Source organism: Sabethes cyaneus, chromosome 3 (genome assembly GCF_943734655.1).
Source record: "Sabethes cyaneus chromosome 3, idSabCyanKW18_F2, whole genome shotgun sequence".
In the NCBI taxonomy this organism is placed as follows: domain Eukaryota; kingdom Metazoa; phylum Arthropoda; class Insecta; order Diptera; family Culicidae; genus Sabethes; species Sabethes cyaneus.
The window spans coordinates 121,621,497-121,646,455 of record NC_071355.1 but is presented as its reverse complement, the minus strand read 5'-3'; positions in this window follow the sequence as shown (position 1 = coordinate 121,646,455).

Below are 24,959 nucleotides of genomic sequence, written 5' to 3'. Positions count from 1 at the left end.
TAGATAGTTTTTGTGGTCTTGTTATTGACTAATGTTTTTAAGTTTCGCAAAAATTTCTGTTTTATTTGTATGAGAGCCCATATCTCTCTACCACAGGGGTGAGAGGTCTCTAACCATCATAAAATAAATTCAAGACTCTAAAATCTCCCACATGCTGAATTTGGTTCAATTTACTTGATTAGTACTCAAATCATAAGGAAATTTGCATTTCATTTGTGTGGGAGTCCCCCTCTTAAAAAGGGGAAGGGGTCGTAATTCACCATAGAAAAAATTTCTGCCATCTAAAACTCCCACATGCCAAATTTGGTTCCATTTGCTTGGTTAGTTCTAGAGTTATGAGGAAATTTGTATTTCGTTTGTTTGGGAGCCCCTCTCCTAAAAAGGTAAGGGGTCCTGATTCATCATAGAAAAAATGGTTGCCTCCAAAAACACCCACATGCCAAATTTGGTTCCATTTGCTTGATTAGTTCTCGAATTATGAGGAAATTTGTATTTCATTGGTACAGGAGCCCCCCCCCCTTAAAGTGGGGAGGGGTCCTAATTCACCATGGAAAATAATCTTGCCCTCGAAAACTTTCACATGCCAAATTTGGTTCCATTTGCTTGATTAGTTCTCGAGTTATGCAAAAATTTATGTTTCATTTGTATAGGAGCCCCCCCATCTTAGTGGGGGGAGGGATCTCTAACCATCATAAGAGCTTTCCCTGGCTCAAAAATCCCTATATGCAAATTTCCACGCCGATCGGTTCAGTAGTTTTCGATTCTATAAGGAACATACGGACAGACAGACAGAAATTCATTTTTATCTGTAGAGATTTGTATGGGAGCACCCCTCTTAGTGGGGTGAAGGAGCTCTAGCCGTCATGAGAACCGTCCCTGGCACCAAAAACCGCTACATGCAAATTTTCACTCCGATCGGTTCAGTAGTTTTCGATTCTATAAGGAACTTACGGACAGACAGAAATCCATTTTTATAGGTATGGATTTGTATGGAAGCCCCCTCTCTCAGTGGGGGAAGGGTCTCTAACCATCATAAGAACCTTCCCTAGCCCCAAAAAACCCTACATGCAAATTTTCACGCCGATCGGTTAAGTAGTTTTCGATTCTATAAGGAACATACGGACAGATAGACAGAAATCCAATTTTATAAGTATAGATAAATTTATAGGGTAAACTAGCTGACCCGACAAGCTTCGTATTGCCACAAATTAAACTGTGTTGTACATAAATCGTTAATCTCGGATGACCTTGGTCACAATCTTGAGTTTTGCAAGTTTCTGGGGAGTTCATGGGTGTTTTAATATACAATTTTTGCTCACAGTAAAGCAGAAAACAACTCCCCCCATTGCTTAGCCTGATAAAATAAAGCGGATAGCATTTAAATATTCGCCATCATTACAAACCATTTCGCCGAATACCATATTGCGGAACACCAATTCTCGGTTGACCATAACGCGGAATATAGAGTTTCGCAGAATACTGTTAAAGGTGGAACCAGAGGGGTTCCACCTGCTATACCCCTGGTCCCTGGTCGAACCACTGGGGACCGTCTGGGGTGGGTGCTCACGACCTCTTTTCACACCCGAGCACGAGCGTGAAACTCTTACGGATCAAGGTCGGCTCTGGCTTAATCCGTTGACCAGGACTGTGATAAGTATACGAATGAATAAGTCTGCTGTATATAATTTTACCTTTTAATTAGCCCTAAATAGTACAATAATCTGTGTGTGCGTGTATGAGTAGTGTGGTGGTGGATGTTCACTTACGGCTGGGATGAGGCGACAGGCTGACGGAAAGACGACGATACGAACCTAGGAGGGGCTCTACTATCTACTAGCTGTAGATCGTTGACGATTCCAGCGGCTGGCTACTCTAGCCTTGCTGACCAGCGACACGTGGCGGACAGCTAGACGATTCCTACGTATACTTGCTCGTATAATTGCGAGGGTCTATCACGGGGTTATTTCCGGGTACAGGTCAATGTGTAGACGGAACTTTGTCTATCTGCAGGCTCGACGAAATTGATCCAACTGCTCGGAAGAGGGCCAAGGTTAGCGGCCGGTTCTTCTTGTCACGTTGAATGGAGACACGTGGTAAACGAATGATCCGTGGTGGTACGGTTGCGATCCTCCCAGTAATGAAGCATTGGGGTGGATTCAGCATTCATCTAGCGTGGCTGGTAATTATTCCGTGGTCCCACCGGTCCAAAGGAGTAACTTCGTTCGGCTACGGTTGATTTAGACTCATCAAACGGGTCCTGATTCGTAATTTCTCTTTTTTTTAACTTTCACTCTTTATTTTAAATATCCTATCTAGATATAAGTTTTAATTTCATTCTTCTTGAAACTCAGTCTAAAACCACGTTGTTCGTTCACTGCGATGTGTTTTAGTCAGTGATTTGTTACCAATTACCTTCTCCTGTCCAGGCTGTCGCTATCATTCCCCTTCATTCGCCATCTCTTTCACAGTTTCCTTTTACTTCCTTTTCCAGCCACCCATTGAACTCAACTTGAACCGGTTATTTTATCGTTTTTCGGGTTAATTGTAATGTGTGCTTAATATCTAACCCTATTTGTTTAGTATACATTTGAATTGGCCGTATTAGTTTTAAGTACTCCGGAGACTATTTAAAGAAATCGATGACAAATCATACCAATTATTATTTTGACAACATATATACAAATGTTACGAACGGTAACAATACCATTTCGCGAAAGACCTTACGCGGGATGTACCATTTCACGGATAATCTTTTCGTAGAAAGTACCATTTCGCAGGGGTGCCTAACTGAAGGAAAGTAATAGAGGCCAGTAAATCTAGGAAAATAAATAAACCTAGATAGAGGTGATCTCTACGGGGGGCTGCCCCCCGCAGTGGCCGGCGCTTCGGACGGCAGGTCGCCGGCAACACTCGCGGCCTGTGGCCGTCTCGCGCTGAATTATCTAATTTACTATTGACAGTTCTTGGTGGTCTTGTTATTGATTGATGTTTTATGAAAGAGTCTAAAATTTCTCGAGTTCGATTAGTTTTTGAGTTACGGTAAAATTTCTGTTTTATTTGTATGAAAGTCCTTATCCCCCTACCACAGGGGCGAGGGGTCTCAAACCATCATTAAAAAAAATCCTGCCTCCAAAACCCCCCATATGCCATGTTTGGTTCCATTTGCTTGATTACTTCTCGAGTTATGAGGAAATTTGTATTTCATTTGTATAGCACCTCCTAAAGTAGGGAGAGGTTTCAATTCACCATAGAAAAAATTCTTGTCTCCAAAAACACCCACATGTCAAATTTGGTTCCATTTGCTTGATTAGTTCTCGAGTTATGAGGAAATTTGTATTTCATATGCATGGAAGCCTCCCCCTCTTAAAAGGGAGTGGGCTCATAATTCCCCTCCTAAAGGGGGAGGGGTCTCAATTCAATGAGGTTTAAAAAGGTGTGGCAGATGAAGACATTTCATGATGCTAGTAGCGGAAAATTTTATGAGGAAATTTGTATTTCAAGAGATCGAAGTAAGCCGGCCTCGCGAATGGAGGTCATCTATTTTCGCGAGCATTTTTTCCGATTAATAAATTAACATTAACGGAAACCATAAGTTTTTTGAATAAAGGTTGATTGTGATACGATACATTTTGCATAAATCAAGTGTTTTACCTCAGATTTGCAGTGATTTGTGTTTTTTCTCAAGATCAAGATCCTCAACATTAGGGAGGCAGGTTCGCGATTGGACGTAAAAATGTTTCATGTCAATATTTTTTCGTTTTTTACCAAAAACGATTTTTCTTTCAAAATGCTTTATTCTCGGAAAATGTGAATTTAGTGTTACTAAGAACAAGAGGTTTCGGAATAACGTGCGTTTATGTGCAAGGGATTTCCGGTTTTAAGATGGCACAGGTGGCATTAAGTAAACAAGACATTGAGCGCAAGCTGCAGACACCCGGCATTCAAGACCGGTACTGGATGAGAAGCAGAATTCAAAACGGCCCAGAGGGAAACTGGGATGGATCGACAGATCGAAAAAGACAAAGAGGTCGTCACTGGTGAATCGGTTGAATTTGAAGGTCCTGCATGAGCGGTGGTCATCCAAAAATGGTTGTAGCAACGGGGCCTCACTGGTAGGCAGTGAAGCTGCTGTAACAGGGAATAATCGGAAGCCAGCAACAGAGTGTTTCATGTGTCCAACAGGATGTTGGATAAGTTCATTCCGGAAGTGGTCCATCTGGTGGTTGCCAGAAATCAAAGCCGTCAAAGCAGAAATAAGCTTTTTTTGAGTTGTGCTGTTTATTGTTTCAATCAAGTAAAGGCGATCACTAATAGGTCCAGGAATTTGCTATCGTGTTTCGTAGCTTATCGAGACGGAGGAGGACAAACAAGGAATGCCGGTGAGATCGTCGTGTAATTTTATCATTTATTTTATTTTTGATTTTCAAGCATTAACTTCAAAATCTGAACACCATTTTTGTTGTGTTATTTTTTAAATTTATTTTAAGCCTTATATTTATCTAATTTTGGTAGCTCGTATGATTTATCTATTTTCAGAGAGCGAAATAAGGCGCTATAACCTTAGCCTATTGCAGCTTGGCTTGCGGTTAATGCCATAAGTTCATCCTCGAGGGTCCGGAGTATCACTTAACCTTTATTAGCAATTGATATTTCCAACGAAAACAAAGTTAAAATTACTCAGAGACGGTTGGTACGAGACGTCCCCGTTTCTTCCCCCTTTTTTTGTATTGTTTATGCAGGGAGAAAATCTTCATAGACAGCACATTCACGGTGCCGAATAGGATTCACATGGTACTAACATGCGCCTACCTACTAAAAACTATCCTGCCCCGGAACTACCGTTAGGTTTTACTTCAGGAGGGAGAACGTGCCTAAGCACTCCGACTTATCCGTTGCGTGTGTGGGTTCACACAACACCCTTGTCATTTCATACCGCCACCTCCCTTCACCTAGGGCCTTTTTTTTAACGAGTAGGGAAATCTGCTATCAGACACCTGAGAAAATAACTCAGGGAGTGGGGTTTGATATCCCGACCCCCCTACTGGGGCGTGAGGATCCAGACCCACTAAAACCCTACTCGAGTCTCCAGCCTCAATCCCCCTGGCACCACCTTATCGGTATTACTTCAGGGAGGGGCTATTGTGCTTAACACACACTCTTGGATAACTACTGGACTATGGTAGTTAGGCTGTTTATTCGCCGTTGATCGGCTTTCCAGCGGTTTTGTAGCTCAAGTACGATATGGGAAGCAGCCGCATTGACCGCTCCCCAGACGTCCGAGCTAGAACACATCCTTTAGACTAAGTCATTTGGAGTACTGTCCTGTCCGCTCACTGCCATCATGTTGCTTCTCACGCCCGCGAAACGAGGACATATGAAGAAAGCATGTTCTGCAGTTTCCTCAACGTCCACGCATTCAAGACACGCGGGGGACTCCGCATGCCCAAACTTGTGCAGGTACTGTCTAAAACAACCATGCCCTGGCAGCATTTGTGTCAGGTGGAAGTTGACGTCGCCGTGGCGCCTGTTGACCCACCCGGATAGTTCCGGGATAAGTCGATGTGTCCACCGGCCTTTCGTGGAATTAGACCATGCCCGCTGCCATGTGATCATCGAGGCCGATCTTGTGGTACTCCGTATGCCTCTAGTTCCACGTTGGTTGAAGCATTCTGCGTCCTCGCTGATGATGATACCAATAGGCATCATACCCGCTAAGACGCAGATTGCGTCATGTGAAACTGTGCGATACGCACTCGCCACTCTTAAGCACATGAGACGATAGGTGCTTTCCAGCTTGGTTAGATAGCTTTTGGTACCTAACGCCGATGACCACACCGGCCCGCCATACCTGAGTATGGACTGGACAACGTTAGCTAATAGCCTTCGCTTGCTGCCATATACCACAGAGCTATTAGACATCATACGAGACAATGCCGAAATAGCTGTGGAAGCCTTGTTGCAGGCATAGTCGACGTGGCTCCCGAACTTGAGCTTGTCGTCGACCATGACTCCCAGGAGTTTTAAGGACCGCGTTGACGAAATAGTGCAGTCCCCGACGCTGATATTTGCTTGCTGCATCGACTTGCGGTTGTTTAACACGATAACCTCCGTTTTATGATGCGCTAGGTCCAGTTTCCTGGATCGCATCCAATCTTCAACAATGCTTATAGAGTGGGCAGCCGTCAACTTAACCTCTCTGATAGATTCACCGTAGACTTCCAAGGTGATATCGTCCGCAAAGCCGACAATCACCACCCCTACCGGGAACTTTAGCTTCAACACCTCGTCATACATGACGTTCCACAACACCGGGCCCAGTATGGAACCTTGCGGAACCCCTGCGGTGATTGGAACGCACTTCTGACCCTCCTCCGTGTTGTAGCATAGCACACGATTCTGGAAATAATTTTCCAGAATTCTGTACAGCGACACCGGCACTTGGACGTTCCGAAGCGAGTTGGCTATGGAGTCCCAGCTAGCGCTATTAAACGCATTTCTCACGTCGAGCGTGACAATTGCGCAATAACGGATACGTATCCTCTTGGGCTGGATTGCCACCTTGGCTGTCTTAGTGACAGACAAGATCCACCGTAGATTTGCCTTTTCGGAAGCCGAATTGGTTCCTTGACAGACCGTTTGTACTCTCCGTGTACTGTACGAGTCTGTTAAGGATAACCCTCTCCAGTACCTTGCCGGCAGCATCGAGCAGACAAATCGGCCTATATGACGAGGGGACACCAGGAGGTTTTCCCGGCTTCGGCAATAGGACCAGGTTCTGTCGCTTCCATCTGTCCGGAAAGTGGCCATCTTCCAGGCATCTACTCATTACTGCTCCGAATAATTCGGGAGCCTCTAGAATAGCCGCTTTAATGGCCATATTCGGGATATCGTCTGGCCCCGGTGCCTTGCTCACCCTTAGGGATTTAGCGAACTCAATGAGTTCCTCGTTCGTAACCGTCACTTCCTCCCCGACCTCCAAACCGCCGTCGCCCACGTTACTTTGGATGTTTGGCTGGGAGGCCAACCATCCTACGCTATGGTCTGAGATACTGGAACGTCGGCCGTGGGACTACTCAGCGGCCTGGGGCCAGGGCCTTGACTCGTGGCCCGGAAAGAGGCCCTCAATGATCCGCTCCAGCATCTCTGGCGATTGCTCTGCGGGCGCCATCACGCCCTTGGTCTTTGCCATTACGACCCTGTAGGCATCACCCCACGGGTTCGCATTGGCACTAGCACATAACCTTGCAAAACAGGCTCTTTTACTAGCTTTTATCCCACTCTTAAGCGCTGCGTGTGCAGCAACAAGTGCTACTCGACATTCAGCCCTGCCTTCGTCCGCGCGAGCTCTTTGCATAATTCTCCTCGCACGAAAGCACGCTCCGCGGAGTTCCACAATTTCATCTGTCCACCAGTAAGCCGGTGACCTGCCATACCTAGGTCGACTTTTCTTAGGCATGGTAGCGTCACACGATCGCGACAGTACCTCAACCAAATGATCAGCGCTCGGATCGGGCATACCACGATCATCGCACTCTCTCCGGATCGCTTCCACAAATACTTCGGGATCGAAGTATGATGTCTTCCATCCACGGGTGGTTGGAGTGTCGGCTCTACTCGCCACCTGCCGCCTCGTTATCTGACCGACACCATAGCGGACCGCCTGATGGTCACTGTGAGTGTAGCCATTGTCTACCCTCCAGTCTCCTATCAGACCAGGACTGCCGAATGTCACGTCGATGATAGACTCCGCACTGTTCCTACTGAAGGTACTTGTGGTGCCGACGTTGGCCAAATCTACGTTGAGCTTTGCCAGAGCCTCAAGCAGAATCCGTCCCTATGATTCGTGCGACGACTTCCCCACTCTACCGCCCAAGCGTTAAAGTCTCCCGCCACAACCACCGGCCTTAAACCAGTCAGCACAACTGATACTCGGTCTACCATGCGCGTAAACTGCTCGATAGACCATCTCGGCGGAGCATAACAGCTGCAGTAGAACACTCCACCCACTTTGGCAACCGCAAATCCCTCGTCTGCGGTTGACACAACCTCTTGAACCGGGAACCTGCTTGTCGTCCATATAGCCGCCGTCCCGGACCCATCCGAGACCCAGTTGCCGTTTCCGGCAGGGACGCGAAACGGGTCCGAGATGATGGCAATATCCGTTGCCGACCCGGAAACTGCTTGGTGTAACAGCTGCTGAGCCGTGCTGAAGTGGTTCAGGTTGAGTTGTGTCACTTGCACTATGATCGTGGCTTGGTCGCCGGCACACCGGCTGGGCACCTTGGACCTCCCGTTACGTGCTTTGCGTCCCGTTTACCGGTACAGATCAAGCACTTGGGCGGCTCCGCGCAGCCCCTTGCTTTATGGCCAGCATTGCCACATCTCCTGCACAATTAACTCCTATCTGGCCCCTTGCAGTTCCAGGCCTTATGCCCGTGCTCGAAGCACCGGAAGCAAGCATCCGACTGCTTGAGCATGCTCAGTAGGCATACGGACCACCCCACTTTTAGCCTGGCAGCTTTCAGGGCTTTATTTCCGTCCGTCAGCGAGAGTCGTATGGTGGCTACCTGGGTCCCGACAGGACCCCTACGCAGGCGAACCGCCTCGGTTGCCACCAGCACACCACTTTGCTCTTTGAGAGCCTGTACGACCTCACACACATCGGTGATCTCATCCAGGTTTTTAAGCTGGAGAGTCATTTCTGGTGTGAGAGCACGTACCTGCACTCCCTCCCCAAACACTTCTTCCGCAACCGACTTGTATGCGGAACTTTTCTTGGTGGCGTCCTTCTTTAACTCGAGGATCATTTCGCCAGTGCGTGAGTGGCGGATGCTCCGCACGTCCGCGCCTCGATCCCTGAGTAGGGCATCTCTCATGGCCTTCAAAACCTCTGAGTATTTCGACTCGTCGGTTTTCAGGATTAGAGCGTCGCCCTTCTTCACTCGCTTCGTTGTCGGCTTAGGTGGAGCTTCCTTTTTCTTTCTTTTTCTCTTCTTGGCCGTTACTTCGATCCACGGGGCACCCGTCTTGGTGCTTCCCGCTGGTTGATCGATTGGCTCCACCAACCTGCTCGCTTGAGGGCTTTTACCGATCAGGCGTTTTTTTGGTCCACTTGGGGTGCCATCTCCCGGTGACTGTCTCATGCGCTTGGCGGACCGCTGTTGGTAGCGCTCTCCGTAGCTTTCTCAGCCGCGTTGCGACACCCTGTCAACGTGCAGGCATCCGTCTGCATTGACTTCGACGCCTTCACGGTCCCCTTCTTCACCTCTCCAGCACGCACCACGAGGTCGTTATGTGTTTTGGTCGCTGCACACAAGGTTCTCCGAAGCATGAGCAAGCTCATCGCTGTGTCCGGCGTGGTAGGCATACTGCTGCCTTTCCCACCCACACTAGCGCTTGTAGGTGCATCCTTCTCCACCCTTGGTGGAGAACACTAGATGCCTCCTCCCGCGAACGGGTTCGCTGCTTTTATTAGCGACAGGCTGGTCGTCGCTGCGTCCGGCGTAGATGCAGTTGGAGCGACAGGTGTGCCGCTTCCTCTTCCGCTTACGCTGGCGCTTCCACTTGTATTCATCTGCGGTCAACTTCCTATTCGGTATCGCCCCCGTTTTCGGGGGGTTCTCTGTATGGGCTATGCCCCCGATTTCGGCGGGCTTCCCTTCTTGGGTCGCGCCCCCGATAACGTCCTGGACGGGCGAGATAATTAGGATCTTCCTAATTAGGATCTTCCTGGAACCATAATTAGGATCTTCCTGGAACCGATCCTAATGTGCCCATGGCACTCCTAACCCGGCTTTTTTGCTTAAAGTCCTGAGTTCTAACAGGACGCTACGGCGTCCGCAGCTGGCTTATAGGAATTGATCCCCGCTCGCCTCTTTACACCACTGCGCCACGCTACCCTCAAGCACAACGTGCCCCCCTTTCCCTGTTAGCACACAACTGAGGGTGTAACCAAAGACTGGTATTTGGTCGACCCTAGACCCAGTTGCGTCCCGGCCGGTACCGCATGGAGGTAGGGATAAGAGTTCCCGCTCCCATGTTATTGGCTATACGGAGTCGCGCAAAGTCGAATGCGACTTTGTTCGGCACCTTAACCTCGCTGGGTTAGGGCCTTAACCGGCCCGTTTCTTCCCCCTGTTGATTTAGAAATGTATTTATGTATGAATAACTTATTCACACAAGATTCATTTCGTATAATCGTCTTTGCGGCAATACTTCACAGTTGGCCTGGCCGATTAAACATTTGTGATATATATTTAATATTTTGCAAATGTTAATACAGACAAGAAAATAATTTGAATTATTTCTATGATTAGAAATAATTAAAATTATTTCCAGGAATCCTTTATTGTGGCTGTGATGGTATTAATAAGAATAAGAATATGAGGAAATTTGTATTTCATTTGTATGGCAGCCCCCCCCCCTCTTAAAAGGGAAAGGGGTCATTATTTCCCTCCTAAAGAGGAGAGGGGTTTCAATTCACCATAGAAAAAAAATTGCCTACAAAATCACCCACATGCTAAATTTGGTTCCATTTGCTTGATTAGTTCTGCAGTTATGAGGAAATTTGTATTTCATTTGTATGGGAGCCCCCCTCCTAAAAAGGGAGAGGGGTCCTAATTCATCATAGAAAAAATTCATGCCTTTAAAAACACCCACATGCCAAATATGGTTCCATTTGATTAATTAGTTCTCGAGTTATGAGGAAATTTGTATTTCATTTGTATAGGAGCCCCCCCCCCCTCCTAAAGTGGGGAGGGGTCTCAATTCACCATAGAAAAAATTCTTGTCTCCGAAAACACCCACATGCCAAATTTTGTTCCATTTGCTTGATTATTTCTCGAGGTATGCAGAGATTTATGTTTCATTTGTATGGGAGCCCCCCCCCCTCTTAGTGGGAGGAGGGGTCTCTAACCATCATAAGAACCTTCCCTGGCCCCAAAAATCCCTACATGTAAATTTTCACTCCGATCGGTTCAGTAGTTTTCGATTCTATAAGGAACATAGGGCAGACAGAAATCCCTTTCTATAGGCATAGATTTGTATGGGAGCCTCCCTTCTTAGTGGGGGGAGGGGTCTTTTGCCATCTAGAGAACCTTCCGTAGCCCCAAAAACCCCTACATGCAAATTTTCACGCCGATCGGTTCAGTAGTCTTCGATTCTAAAAGGAACATAGGGACAGACAGACAGAATTCCTTTTTTATAGGTATAGATGAACCATTAGTGGACCAGTTAGTGCTTGAGTAGTTTTCTTCCACGAATTATTTTAAACTGGTAACGCTAAAAACGCAACCGGTGGTACTTATAATACGAGTTACTTTCGATTAAGTCTAAAAAAATATCAATTTATGTTGCAAATCTCCATATTTTTTTGCTGATTGCAAGGAAAATTTTATCATCCAAAGTGCGCAATCGCTCGCAAAAGTGCTATTTTACACTAAATCGTTTTTTTTATCTATTTATTTATATATGTATAAAAGGGGAAAAGCCAAGTTGGAAAGGTATTTTGTGCAACATTTACGATTTAGATGTACAATTTTTCATTTTAATTTTATAAACTTATTATTATTCCCTTTCTAATGCATCCATCTCTTTTTAATAGACCTCAGGCAGTCACTAAAGACTGATAACGAGGTCTTTCTTTTACGTTTTTAGTGCATATTCAAGTGACAATGCATATTATTGTTTTAGATATTATTAATTACATAGCTTTTTAATGCTTTTTTGAATCGATATATGGGAAGGATATTTTTTATTCGTGATGGCAAATTATTAAAATTCATCGCAGCCGTATACATACACCCTAATCTCATATAATTTGTTCTCGGAACACCTAAGCGTAGGTTATTTGATGATCGTGTGGGGTATCTGTGCAGTTCATCCCCAGTGTGTAATTGAAAATTATGCTTTATCAAGTTGTTTTTCATTTTATAACCAAAAGGACAGCTTCATAGAATTTGATTTGGTTGAAGTTCAATATATAGTTTTTTTGTAAAGGTCTACCGATCTTACATTGAGATGAGTATATTGCTCCCAAAAAATAGTTCTCATGAATTTGTTCAGAGTTACTGTTATTTTACTAATAACATAACAAGGGGCATTCTGCCAAATTATGTTTAGATAATTGATCTGGGAGTTAACATGTGCGTAAAAAAAGTTTTTTCTTTCTTGCAAGGGTATCATGTAGCTGGAACGTCTTAATAGTCCTAAGAATTTACTTAATTTTTTGTGGATATTATCGATATGCTTGTTCCACTTCAAATTCTGCTGAATTGTCAGACCCAAATATACAGTTGATGAAACTCTTTCCGATTTTTCATTATTTGTATCTTTGAACCTATCCGTACTGGAGAAAATGATGTACTTAGTTTTCTTGGCATTCACTGTCAAACCATTATTGAAAAACCAACTGTTCATGATATTCAAATCGTGTTGCATATCATAATTTAAGTCTTCGACATTATCTGCATCATATACAGCGACTGCATCATCTGCATACAACTGAACTTGCCCTTCAATGGAAGATCAAACATATCATTTATGTAAATAATGAAAAGCAGTGGTCCTAATATTGACCCCTGTGGGACACCATAGCTAATAGATCTTTCCAAGCTGATATTTTTATCGATCATTACCACTTGTTTTCTGTTTGATAAGTATGATTGGAGTAAACTATTAGCACTGCCCCGAACATCATATTTTTGTAATTTACTGAGAAGTATTTCGTGTGATACACAATCAAACGCTTTCGAAATACCTATAAAAATTTCAGAACATATTTGACGTTGGTCGATGTGTTGCTGAATCATATTGATGAGATTTACGCTTGCACTGGTTGTGTTGGAGTACGGTTGAAAACCATATTGGTTTTTATTAATGACCTTATGCCTTGAAAGAAAATTTGAAAGCCGGTTATGCACAAGTTTTTCAAATGGTTTAGACAACACAGGGAGAACCGAAATTGGCCTATAATTACCAACTTTACTTTTTGAACCTTTTTTGAACACAGGCGTTACTTTTGCAATTTTTAGACTTTCCGGAAAATATCCATTATGGAGCGAACAGTTTAGTAACTCAGTTAATTTTGGAATTATAATATTCGCATTCTGTATGGGTAATCTCGTTGGAATGTTGTCGATACCAGCTGCATTTGAGTATTTAAGTTCACTAATGTAGTTCTTGATTTCATTACTCGTTACCGGAAACAAAATAATAGAATTTGGTAAACTATTTGATAATGTGGAGACCCTCGTTTGATTTTGGAAGTTTCTTGATAGACTTTCAGAAAGCACATGCGGTATTTCGACAAAATATTGACTGAAAATATTGCAAATATCTGTTTTGTCTCTAAAAGTGGCATCGTCCATAACAATTTCTGCGATACTTTTTCGTAACTCACGCGGTCTTTTATGGAACACTATATCATTCAATATATCCCAAACCTTTCTGATATTGGTACGGTTTCTAGCGATCAGGTTATGATAGAAGTCTGTTTGCTTTCGTTTAGTTAGCTTAGTCACATAATTTTTCTGTTTTTTGTAATTTAAAATTATTCGACGGTTATCTGGCCATTGATTGGTTCTTCGATACAGTTGCTCTCTTAACCGGATTTCTCTTAAAAGTTCTTCGTCGACCCAAGGTAGTTGATTTCTTTTTCTTTGGCTAACATTGCAATGAGTCGAGTGCTTTGCCATTAAGTTACAAATAAATCCGCTAAGTGCCCCCAAATCTCTAACTTTGTTTATAACTCTAGGTAACTCATCATTTATACGGTCGTATCTGTATCTAACGATTTGCAGTTTTTCCCGAGATTGGTTTGTTTGAAAATTGCCATCAATGCTAATCAACAGTATTTTATGATCAGTAAAACTAACATCTTCCAAGCCTACCAAATATTTAAAGCCATATAGATCCGTCAATGCATGATCAATTATTGAACCAGACACCCTATCACCATGCGTATTGTTATCTTCATCTATTTTGTACAAAAATGTAAATCCATTTGAGGTTACCATCGATTTGTAGCGTTGCGAAGTTACGTTTAGTAAATTAATATTAAAGTCTCCCACGCAGATCATTTTCTCATTTCGCTCTAAAAAAGCATCTATAAAGTCAATACTTTCACCTAAATTGGCATGAGGTGGCCTGTAAATCACTGCAATTTTGATTTTCGGACGATCACTTGCAATAGCACTTGCAATCGCGCTACCTTCTAAAAACTCTTCAACAGATCTAACGGAATAGCCAACAGAATTATGAATAAATATGCAAGCTCCTCCTCCAGTTCTATTTGAACGTGGGCAACACACAACGCTGTATTCAGGCAAGTTACATATTTGGAGCTCATCTTCCGTTAATCTTATTTCAGTTACGCATATAATTTGAACAAATGTGGGAAAATTCGATAAATACAGAGTGAGTTCTTCGATCTTATTTTTTATGGAATTTATTATATGAATTATGTTCAATCTCTCGCTTGCGCAAATTCTATCTGAACATGGGTATTGTATATTCAAATCATCACCCAATTCGACATTATTTAAAAATTCATTAGCTATATCTGTATCCACTATAGTGTGATGTAATTAACGATAAACAACAGCAGCAACAACCAGCCTCAACAGCAGCAGCAACATTATGGTTTTCTGGGAGACGAACGAAGCTTGTTGACATCCTCAATAGTATCAATAATATGAACTTCAGCAGATTCATGTCGCTTACAAAATATAATACCGTTAGTGCACCAGACGAACTTGTATCCATGCGAGGATCGAAGAGATTTAGCTTCTCTGAGAATAGCTCGAGTTTCTCTGGTAAGATTTTCATTTATAAATTTTTTTGCATGATTCCGCTTGTTAGTCGGAAATGCAGCAGTGGGACCAGATGAAGCTCCAGTCAGAGAACTATCACAGAAATCAATTTCATCAAGGTAGATAGATTTCCCCTTACGAGCACGAAGTATGTCATTACGAACTTTGAAGTTATTAAATTCAATGTGTATCATTCCATTGCGGGCTCGATGTGTTTTTTCGATATCCGGTGAATACAATTTTACCCCAACGGCATCAGTAAAAAATTATAGCTAAAAAGCTATAATCGTGGTCTCGTTGAGCTTAAGAGACATGGGAACACCGTTTATGATTAGCTCATTTTTGAGAGCAGCTTGTTCAGCTGCACGTAGCCTTTTTGACGTAGGACTACGTCTTTGTTTACTATACTGGGACTGGGTAGCACTTTGTAAAAACGAAAAATAGAAGTGTAACGTTTGAATGAAATATTTCAAACGCTAATAGCTACTATACTACTGAACGAAACATAACAGTTAATATGTCGTTGGATAGATAAAATGTCCAGCAATTTTATAGTAACATATTAATAATAATTTTTTATACGCTAAATAGTGAAAATGTGTGTAAAGTTTCAAGGTCGAATTTTCCCATACATTTCCCTTGTGATCGCCTAGCTTCACAGGCACGGACGACAATTAGATACACCAAAGGATTTGGATCCAAATGATAACCTTTGAGACCACTTTGTAAGCCACACCCCTTTTCCAATCCAATTGACAATATCGATGGCTATTGACGGCAACACCGACCCCGAAGACAAGCGGAATCAGCGGGCAATGGCCAACGTGAATCCCACACGATGCACTTTACGTTACATTTTGCATTATCCCCATCGCAGACATGCGAAATTGTTCGATAGCTTGCTCAATCAGTGTCGGACAATCATTTAAGCAGCAGCAGCCGATATGGTTTCCTCCACCACTTACACTAGCTTACAAGTAGCAGCGGCAGTGCCAGTGACTATAAAATGGTACATTTGGTTCGCCGCCTGCTCATTTATCGCACGATCGCACTGACGGACGGTCAGTATTTATCATCGACGGCTATTGGTGGCGAAACCAACGGCATTTGGCGGCAACACCGATAGCAAGTGGAGGTAAAAACGATGGCATTTTGGCGGCAACACTGGCAATTGGAGGCAAATCCAATGACCTTTGCGGCAATTAATGGCAACATCGATGACAATTCGATGCAAACCCGATTGCATTTTGGAGGCAGTTTCAATGGCAATTATCGTAAACTAACACTGATGGCAAACGGAAACGGAACGACTGACTGGCAGTAAATTCAGCAGCAGGCCGTTGTGGTCTTAAACAGTTCTTATAACAGCTATAGTAATTGAAGAATGGAAAGATTTTTCTACACTTTCTAAATGGTTAACGTTCCATTATGATAATTATTTGAGCAGCAGCAGCAGCCGATCTGGTGTCTCCCACACCTACACTAGATTAGAAGTAGCAACGGCAGTGCCAGTGACTATAAAATAGCACACTAGGTTCGCCGTCTGCTCATTTATCGCACGATCGCTCTGACGGACGGTCAGTATTTTGATAAAACTAATCCATTTCTACTTTACAGTGATTTGGTATTTCCTATCACTCCTGTATTAGCGGGCAACCATCATCCTAGAGTCTAAAGGACCGAATAGCGACATCCATCTATATATATGCCATAAATGTAGTTTGCATTAGTCTTTGATCTAATGATCAGACATAAAGTTATACTTCATCGATTAAAACATGTTATCAATGTAATGAGTATTATATGACACAGTCCTACGTCACCCTTTCGTACAACCCTTAGGACTGTATACCTTGTAGTTTTTTGATATCGATCACAGACGACTGGACAGTCAGCAGCTGACCATCGTGATCGTTTATTTTTTGTGAGCAGGCACCGATATCTACTTTGATTTGATCATGAAATAATTTGATGTCGTCATATTGTGCCGAGATAAATACTTGGGAAGCTTTAACTTCGTCAACTGTTTTCTTCATTTCACTGTGGGATTTAGTTAGTTCGCTTATGGACAACATCAATTTATTCATAGTTTCTTCGGTTCTTTTTTGATTGCCAATGTTTTCATTACACTTTTCATCAATGTTTTGCACCGACACTTGTAGGTTTCTCATCGTCTCCAGCAGTTCATCCATCTTTTTGTTGTTGCAGTGCAAGGTTTCACAGTGTGTGGAACAAAAGTAGCAGTGATTCTTCTGAACTCTATTGTATTTTGATTCAGATAGCCCGGCACATTTTACATGGAAAGTATTACTGCAATACAAGCATTTAACATATTTGTCGTTTGATTTGACTTCCACATGACAAATTTCACAGTCTTCCATGACTTGCCGTTTATTTCGACCAGATCAGCATTCATTGTTCACTTCATTTGCCACTAGTTCAAATGTCCATTATAGCCACGCACTGTACCAACAAAAAGTATTTTCGAGGAAAAACCGTGTTATTCGCAGGTTTTCCGGTATACAATTAACGGTCAACAAAAAAGCACTAAAAACTTAACCAATGTGTATATTATCAATATTTAAATGATGATATTTCCAGTAAAATACGATGAAAATTCAGAGCTCATGAAATGCATTATCACTCGCTCGCACTTAACGACCGATCTTCGGCGGTATCTTCGGCGCACTTTTTCGTTACATTTCAAGCTATAAGGGCGCTGAAGAGAACGAAACGGTTTAAGCTAAAATAGCACTTTTATGAGCGATTGCATACTTCGGATGGTACAATTTTCCTTGCAATCAGCAATACACATTTTTAAAACAGATTGTCTTGTTCGTTTTCCTTTTATGGACCTTGTGGTGTACAATAGGATAGCGACCGGGTTCATTATAGGAATTTCAGTGTATTTTGCATGAAGAGGGTGCGCTAATGGCGACATTTCGCATTGTTAACCATAAAATGGACCCTAGCTTCTTGAAAATGTCGATTTTAAGGCATTAATCATTAAATTCAGCTAAAATGTTATAAACTGAACTGTGTGGTATGTTTAGTACTTTCTGTTTCATGTCATATATCCCCGGAAGTAAGAAGCACAAGCTAATAAACGCCGAAACTGTACCCGAGGTCCATTATAGGTATAGGCTCCACTATAGGCTAACTTACCCTATTGCCATGGAACTTCTCCATTGTAGTCTTGAATCAGCCATTTCATTCTCTTGGATAAAAACCCGATTTAATCCACCTAGTGGTGAAAGGAACCTTTGTTATACGGTCTTACTTGGTATTTGAGATAAAAATCGATACGTTTTCGGAACATAAATCATCTATTGGTTAACGTTGCGTAATGCGTTGGTTTACATAAAATTTTTGAAAATTGAATAAGTTTACAAATTTTGAACAAAATAGGAACACTTTTAAATTTTGATAGATCCTATTTTCATGTAATTGCTGAGTAAGGATAAGTAAGTTGTTATTAATTTGAGTAAGTGCAAATAAAAGTAAGTTGTAAGAGGAAATCTTATTCTTTAACATATACATTGCCTAGTAAAGGTCTAGTTTATAGGTTTTTGAACTATACATAATTTTCTGTAATGCCATTCTATTTGATTCACATCAATAGAGTTTACTTGAATAATTTTAATCAATTTTTATTAACCTTCGGTTACTCACTCTGTTGTATTTTGTACAACACGTGTAGGTTTTTCAACGCCATATTGTTATAAAGTTACAAATCGTTGTTTAACTAACGAATATTCTTCAATAAACTTATTCTGAGCAAAATGTCATAATTATTCAATGCATTAATAATTTAAATTGTTGGAAAAATAGATCAGCATAAACCGTCATCACAGAAACGAAACAATCAGCATGCGAGGTGTACCGCAATTGACCCCAAGTGGAATTTTCTTTCGTTTCTTCATATGGAAAAATGGTGTCTGTATGCAGCAAAACTAGCCAATGTAAAATGTTTAAAATGTATCCGTCTGCTGGTAGTCGAGTAATTCGTAATCAAAATTAAGGTATTTTTTATAATCAAAGTTCTACAGTTCCTAAACAAGCAAACATAGAGGTATACTAAATTCAGCAAAGTTGTGTATTTTTATCATTTGTACAATTTTGTAATACAAGAAAAAGTCATACAACAATTACAAAAAGAGCAAAAATATAAAAACTGAGTTTACAAATTCATATACAACAAATAAGATTTTTCTATCTTAGCTGCAGAGATGGAAGGTTACTATCTCTAGCAAAATTTCTTGTAATAATATGCTCTATAACTTTGCAGAGCACATCAATGTGTTATATTGACACTAAAGAAAAATAATTTTTTTAATTTCACTTTTAGGGGGATTAATCAAAATTTAGATTCCACCAGACGATAGAGCTTTTAATTTCAAGAAACTATTCTAAAGGTTCGATAAACCTAAAACCAAGTTTTCCCAGTCAAACCTCTAGTGCGCACGTTTGCTTTGGTTTGGGGTTATAGTGCGCGCGAGTAACTGTGTTGCAAAAGTTGGCGCGAGTGTTCGAGGGTTAATATCTTTTGACCGGTACAACCAATTCTTATGAAATTTTGCGTATATATTCGTAGTGTCAAAACCTCTCGTTTGATATTAAAATAATTGAAATTAGGTAAATTATCTTGGTTAAAATCATTATAAATTATTGTTAATTTTGGTGTGGTGTATACGGTTGCTCATAACTTTCAAATTAAACGTCCAATCAAAAAACCATTCAATAGTGATCTATTAGCATATATTATCTTTCAAATGAGACTAATAGCGCATAAATCGGTTTAGCCATCTCTAAGAAACAGGCGATAATTATTTCCTTGTCAAAACAGGTTTTTTAAGCATAACTTTTAAACTACTTGTTTGTTTTCAATTAAAAATTTCTGAATAATTTAGCTTTAATAAGGGCTTTCATTTGATACTAAGATCGTTGAAATCGGTCATGTAGTTCCGGAGAAAACCGTGTCACGTATTTTTCACATTTTTGCTTATAACTTTTAAACGAAACGTCGTCTCACGAAGCAACTCAATAGTGATCTACTAGACAATAATACCTTTCAAACAAAAGTAATAGCGAACGATTCGGTTCAGCCATCTTTGAGAAACAGGCGATAGAAAAAATCATTACATACATACACACACACACACACACAGACATTGCTCAAATCGTCGAACCCTATCGATTGGTATATGTGACTTGGCCCTCCGGGCCTCGGATCAATTTCGTGTTTTTCGACCAATTTTTAAACCTTTGTTATAGTATAACAAAGGTAAAAAACCCGATTTAATCCACCTAGTGGTGAAAGGAACCTTTGTTATACGGTCTTACTTGCTATTTGAGATAGAAATCGACACGTCTTCGAAACATAATTCATCTATTGGTTAACGTTGCGTGGTGCGTTGGTTTTCATTAAATTTTTGGAAATTTAATAAGTTTACAAAATTTGAATAAAATAGCAGCACCTATAAATTTTGATAGATCCTTTTTTCATGAAATTACTGAGTAAGGGTAAGCTGGTTGTTTCTAATTTGAGTAAGTGCAAGTAAAAGCAAGTTATAAGAGGAAATATTATTCTTTAACATATACATTGCGTAGTAAAAGTCTAGTTCATAGGTTTTTGAACTACGCATAAATTTCTGTAACGCCATTATTTTTGATTGACATCAATAAAGTTTTCTTGAATAAATTTCATCAATTTCTATTAACCTTCGATTACTCACGCTGTTGCATTTTGTACAACACGTGTAGGTTTTTGAATGCCATATTGTTATAAAGTTACAAATCTCTGCTTAACTAACGTATGTTCTTCAATTACCTTGTTATGAGCAAAATGTCATAATTATGCATTAATACTTTAAATTGTTGGGCAAATAGATCAGCATAAACTGACATCACAGAAACGAAGCAATCAGCATGTGAGTTGTACCGCGATTGGCCCTGGAAGTTTCTCTCGTTTCTTCATATGTAAAAATGGTGTCTGTATGCAGCAACACAATTAGCAAATATAAAATGTTTAAAATGTATCTGTTGGTAGTCGAGTCATTCGGGGTCAAAATTAAGGCTTTTTTTTAATCAAAGTTCTACAGTACCTAAACAAACAAACATAGAGGTATACTATATTAATCAAAGTTGTGTATTTTTACTATTTATACAATTTTGTAATACATGAAAAAGAAATACAACAATTACAAAAAGAGCTAAAATAGAAAAAACTGATCTTACAAATTCATATACAATGAATAAGATTTTTCTCTCTTCGCTTAATAGATAGAAGGTTACTGTATTCAACAAAATTTTTTGTAATAATATGTTCTAAAACTTTGCAGAACACATCAATGTGTTATATTGAAACTGAAGAAAAATAATTTTTTTATTTCACTTATAGGGGGATTAATCAAAATTTAAATTGCACCAGACGATAGAACTTTCAATTTCAAGAAATTCTTCCGAAGGTTCCATAAACGTAAAACCAAGTTTTCCCAGTCAAAATTCTAATGCGCATGTCTTTTTGGCTTTGGACCATTGTGCGCACGAGTAACAGAATTACAAAAGTCGGCGCGAGTGTTGGAGGGTTAATATCTTTTGATCGGCAAAACCGATTCTTCTGAAATTTTGCAGATATATTTGTAGCATTAAAATCTCTAATTTGATGCCAAAATAATTCAAACTAGATAAATCATCTTAGATGAAATCGTTATAAATTATTGTAAATTTTAATGTGTTGTATTCAATTGATCATAACTCTCAAATTAAACGTCCAATCAAAAAACAAATCAATAGTGATCTATTAGGTTATGTTACCTGTCAAATGAGACTAATAGCGTTTAAATCGCTTTAGTCATTTCTAAGAAACAGGCGATAATTATTACCTTGTCAAAACAGGTTTTTTAAGCATAACTTTTAAACTGATTGTTTGTTTTCAATAAAGTTTATCCGAAAAATTTAGTGTTAACAAGAGCTTTCATTCGATACCAAGATCGTAGAAATTGGTCATTTGGGTACGGAGAAAATCGTGTCACGTAATTTTTACTTTTTTACTTATAACTTTTAAACGAAATGTCGTACCTCGAAACAATTCAATAGTGATATACTAGGCAATAATACCTTTCAAACAAAAGTAATAGCGAACAAATCGGTTCAGCCATCTCCGAGAAACAGGCGATAGAAAAGTTGCGCTCCGCACATACATACACACATACACACACACACACAGACATTGCTCAGTTCGTCGAACCCTGTCGATTGGTATATGTGGCTCGGCCCTCCGGGCCTCGGATCAATTTCGTGTTTTTCGACCAATTCCTAAACCTTTGTTATAGTATAACAAAGGTTAAACGTATTAAACGTATATTAAAGGCGAAATATCTTTCAAGACTGATTTTATTGTTTATTTGATATCGTCAGGCCTACTATTATTATTATTCTAAAATCTGTCTATATGTAAAGTTTAACATAATATACTCTACTCTACATTCTCATCTTTGTCTTCTTTTATTGGAATGCTAGCTGACCCGACAAACCTCGTATTGCCACAAATTAAACTGTGTTGTACATAAATCGTGAATCTCGGATGACCTTTGTCACAATCTCGAGTTTTGCAAGTTTCTGGGGAGTTCATGGGTGTTTTAACCCTTTTTAAGGCCGTGGCAATTATATTGCCACCAACGAAAAATATTTGTTTTGCGTCTATAATGACATCAATATAATTATAGAAGCAAATTAAAATTTTTTTGTTGGTGGCAAAATAGTTGCCACTGCCTTATAAAGGGTTAATATATAAATTTTCCTCACAGTAAAGTAGAAAACAACTCCCCCCATTGCTTAGCCTGATAAAATAAAGCGGATAGCATTTAAATATTCGCCATCATTACAAACCATTTCGCCAAATACCATTTTGCGGTACACCAATTCTTAACCATAACGCGGAATATAGAATTTCGCAGAATACCATTTCGCGAAAACCCTTACGCGGGATATACCAATTCACGGAAAATCTTTTCGTAGAAATTACCATTTCGCAGGTGTGACCCAACTGAAAGAAAGTAATAGAGGTCAGTAGATCTAGGAAAATAAATAAACCTAGATAGAGGTGATCTCTATGGGGACCTGCCCCCGCAGTGGCTGGCGCTTCCGACGGCAGGTCGCCGGCAACATTCGCGGCCTGTGGCCGTCTCGCGCTGAATTATCTAATGTTACTATTGATAGTTTTTAGAGGTCTTGTTATTGATTAATGTTTTATGAAAGAGTAAAATTTCTCGAGTTCGATTAGTTTTTAGTCCTTATCCCCCTACCACAGGGGTGAGGGATCTCAAACCATCATTAAAAAAATTCCTGCCTCCAAAACCCCCCACATGCCGAATTTGGTTCCATTTGCTTAATTACTCTTCGAGTTATGAGGAAATTTGTATTTCATTTGTATGGGAGCCCCCCCTCCTAAAAAGGTCAGGGGTCCTAATTCATCGCAGAAAAAATTCATGCCTCCAAAAACACCCACATGCCAAATATGGTTCCATTTGATTAATTAGTTCTCGAGTTATGAGGAAATTTGTATTTCATTTGTATAGGAGTCTCCCCTCCAGAAGCGGGGACTGGTTTCAATTCACCATAGAAAACATTCTTGTCTCCAAAAACACCCACATGACATATTTTGTTCCATTTGCTTGGTTAGTTCTCGAGTTATGAGGAAATTTGGTTTTCATTTGTATGGGAGTCCCCCCTCCTAAAAAGGTCAGGGGTCCTAATTCATCATAGAAAAATTTCATGCCTCCAAAAACACCCACATGCCAAATATGGTTCCATTTGGTTGATTAGTTCTCGAGTTATGAGGAAATTTGACTTTCATTTGTATGAGAGCCCACCCTACTAAAAAGGTAAGGGGTCCTAATTCGTCATAGAAAAACTACAAGGTATACAGCCCTAAGGGTTGTACGAAAGGGTAACGTAGGACCATATCAGATCATCAGAGCAAAGACTAACGTATTTCTGGCATATGTATGTTTATAAGAATCTGTGAGTGACATTGTTTAAGTGAATGTTTAAAAGAGAAGAGCGAAATATTCAGATTTAATTCTTCATTTAATGCAGTGGTGCCCAGGCACAGGCATGGTGCGGGCCAAATCTGATCGTCCCATGTGTGCCGCGGGCCGCAACGACCTCTGACTATTCCGGCGCATAACAAAATATTAAATATGCGACAGCTAAAGCCATTTAGGAAACACCATCAGAAAGGAATTTAGGAAAGGTCTACAACAGTGATGGCCAAACCGCGGCCCGCGGGCCGCATGCAGCCCTTCGTGATGATTCGTGCGGCCCGTGGACTGGTTTGAGGGATGGCGGACTTATGATTAATTTTTTTGACTACACAGAGGTCACTCAGATCAGTTGTAATACCTCGTGCATATTGTAGATCTGATTGCTTTCCAATTTAAATCTCGTGGTGATTCCTGAAATTCGGCTGTTGCTGCTGCCATTGTAACATTTTGTTATGGCAGAAATGGCCAGAGGTGATTGCGGCCCGCGGACTCATTGGGCGATTTGATTTGGCCCGCACCACGCCTATGCCTGGGCACCACTGTACTAGAGCTTAGAAATGTTATATGAAAAATATGAAGTAAACGTTGCGCGGTATTAATTTTGTAAGATTTGTTTTCGTTAGTGAGATTTTAAAGGACAGATGTCTTATGTCATGTACCATGTTTTAATAAATAAATCAAAAATGAGAAGCACTGAAAATCATATCAATAATATTTCCCATTCTCAAGCATGTTTGTGGCGCACCTTTTGCACTATTTTTCGACCTCGTCTTGTTTTCCTAACCCACTAACATTGTAAAAACGATGCGATCAAGCTAATGACTATCTTTTCATGAAATACATTCAAAAGAAGCTTAAGTTTTGATTTTCATGCAAAAATAATTATCTGAAGTCCTTCAGATAATTCAGATCCTTTTCTTCCGCCAGCTAAGAAAAAGTTCAATTTCTCTTTTTCATATCTAATGCTCTATTCAGTTATTTTTTCTGATTCAGATATATTGCACAATTGAAGCCAAACAAACTAATAGTAAAATTTTGAGATTAATCAATTTGTTGTCGATATCCTTTTCTTCAAAAGTGAAGTATATAATAATTTTTCTGA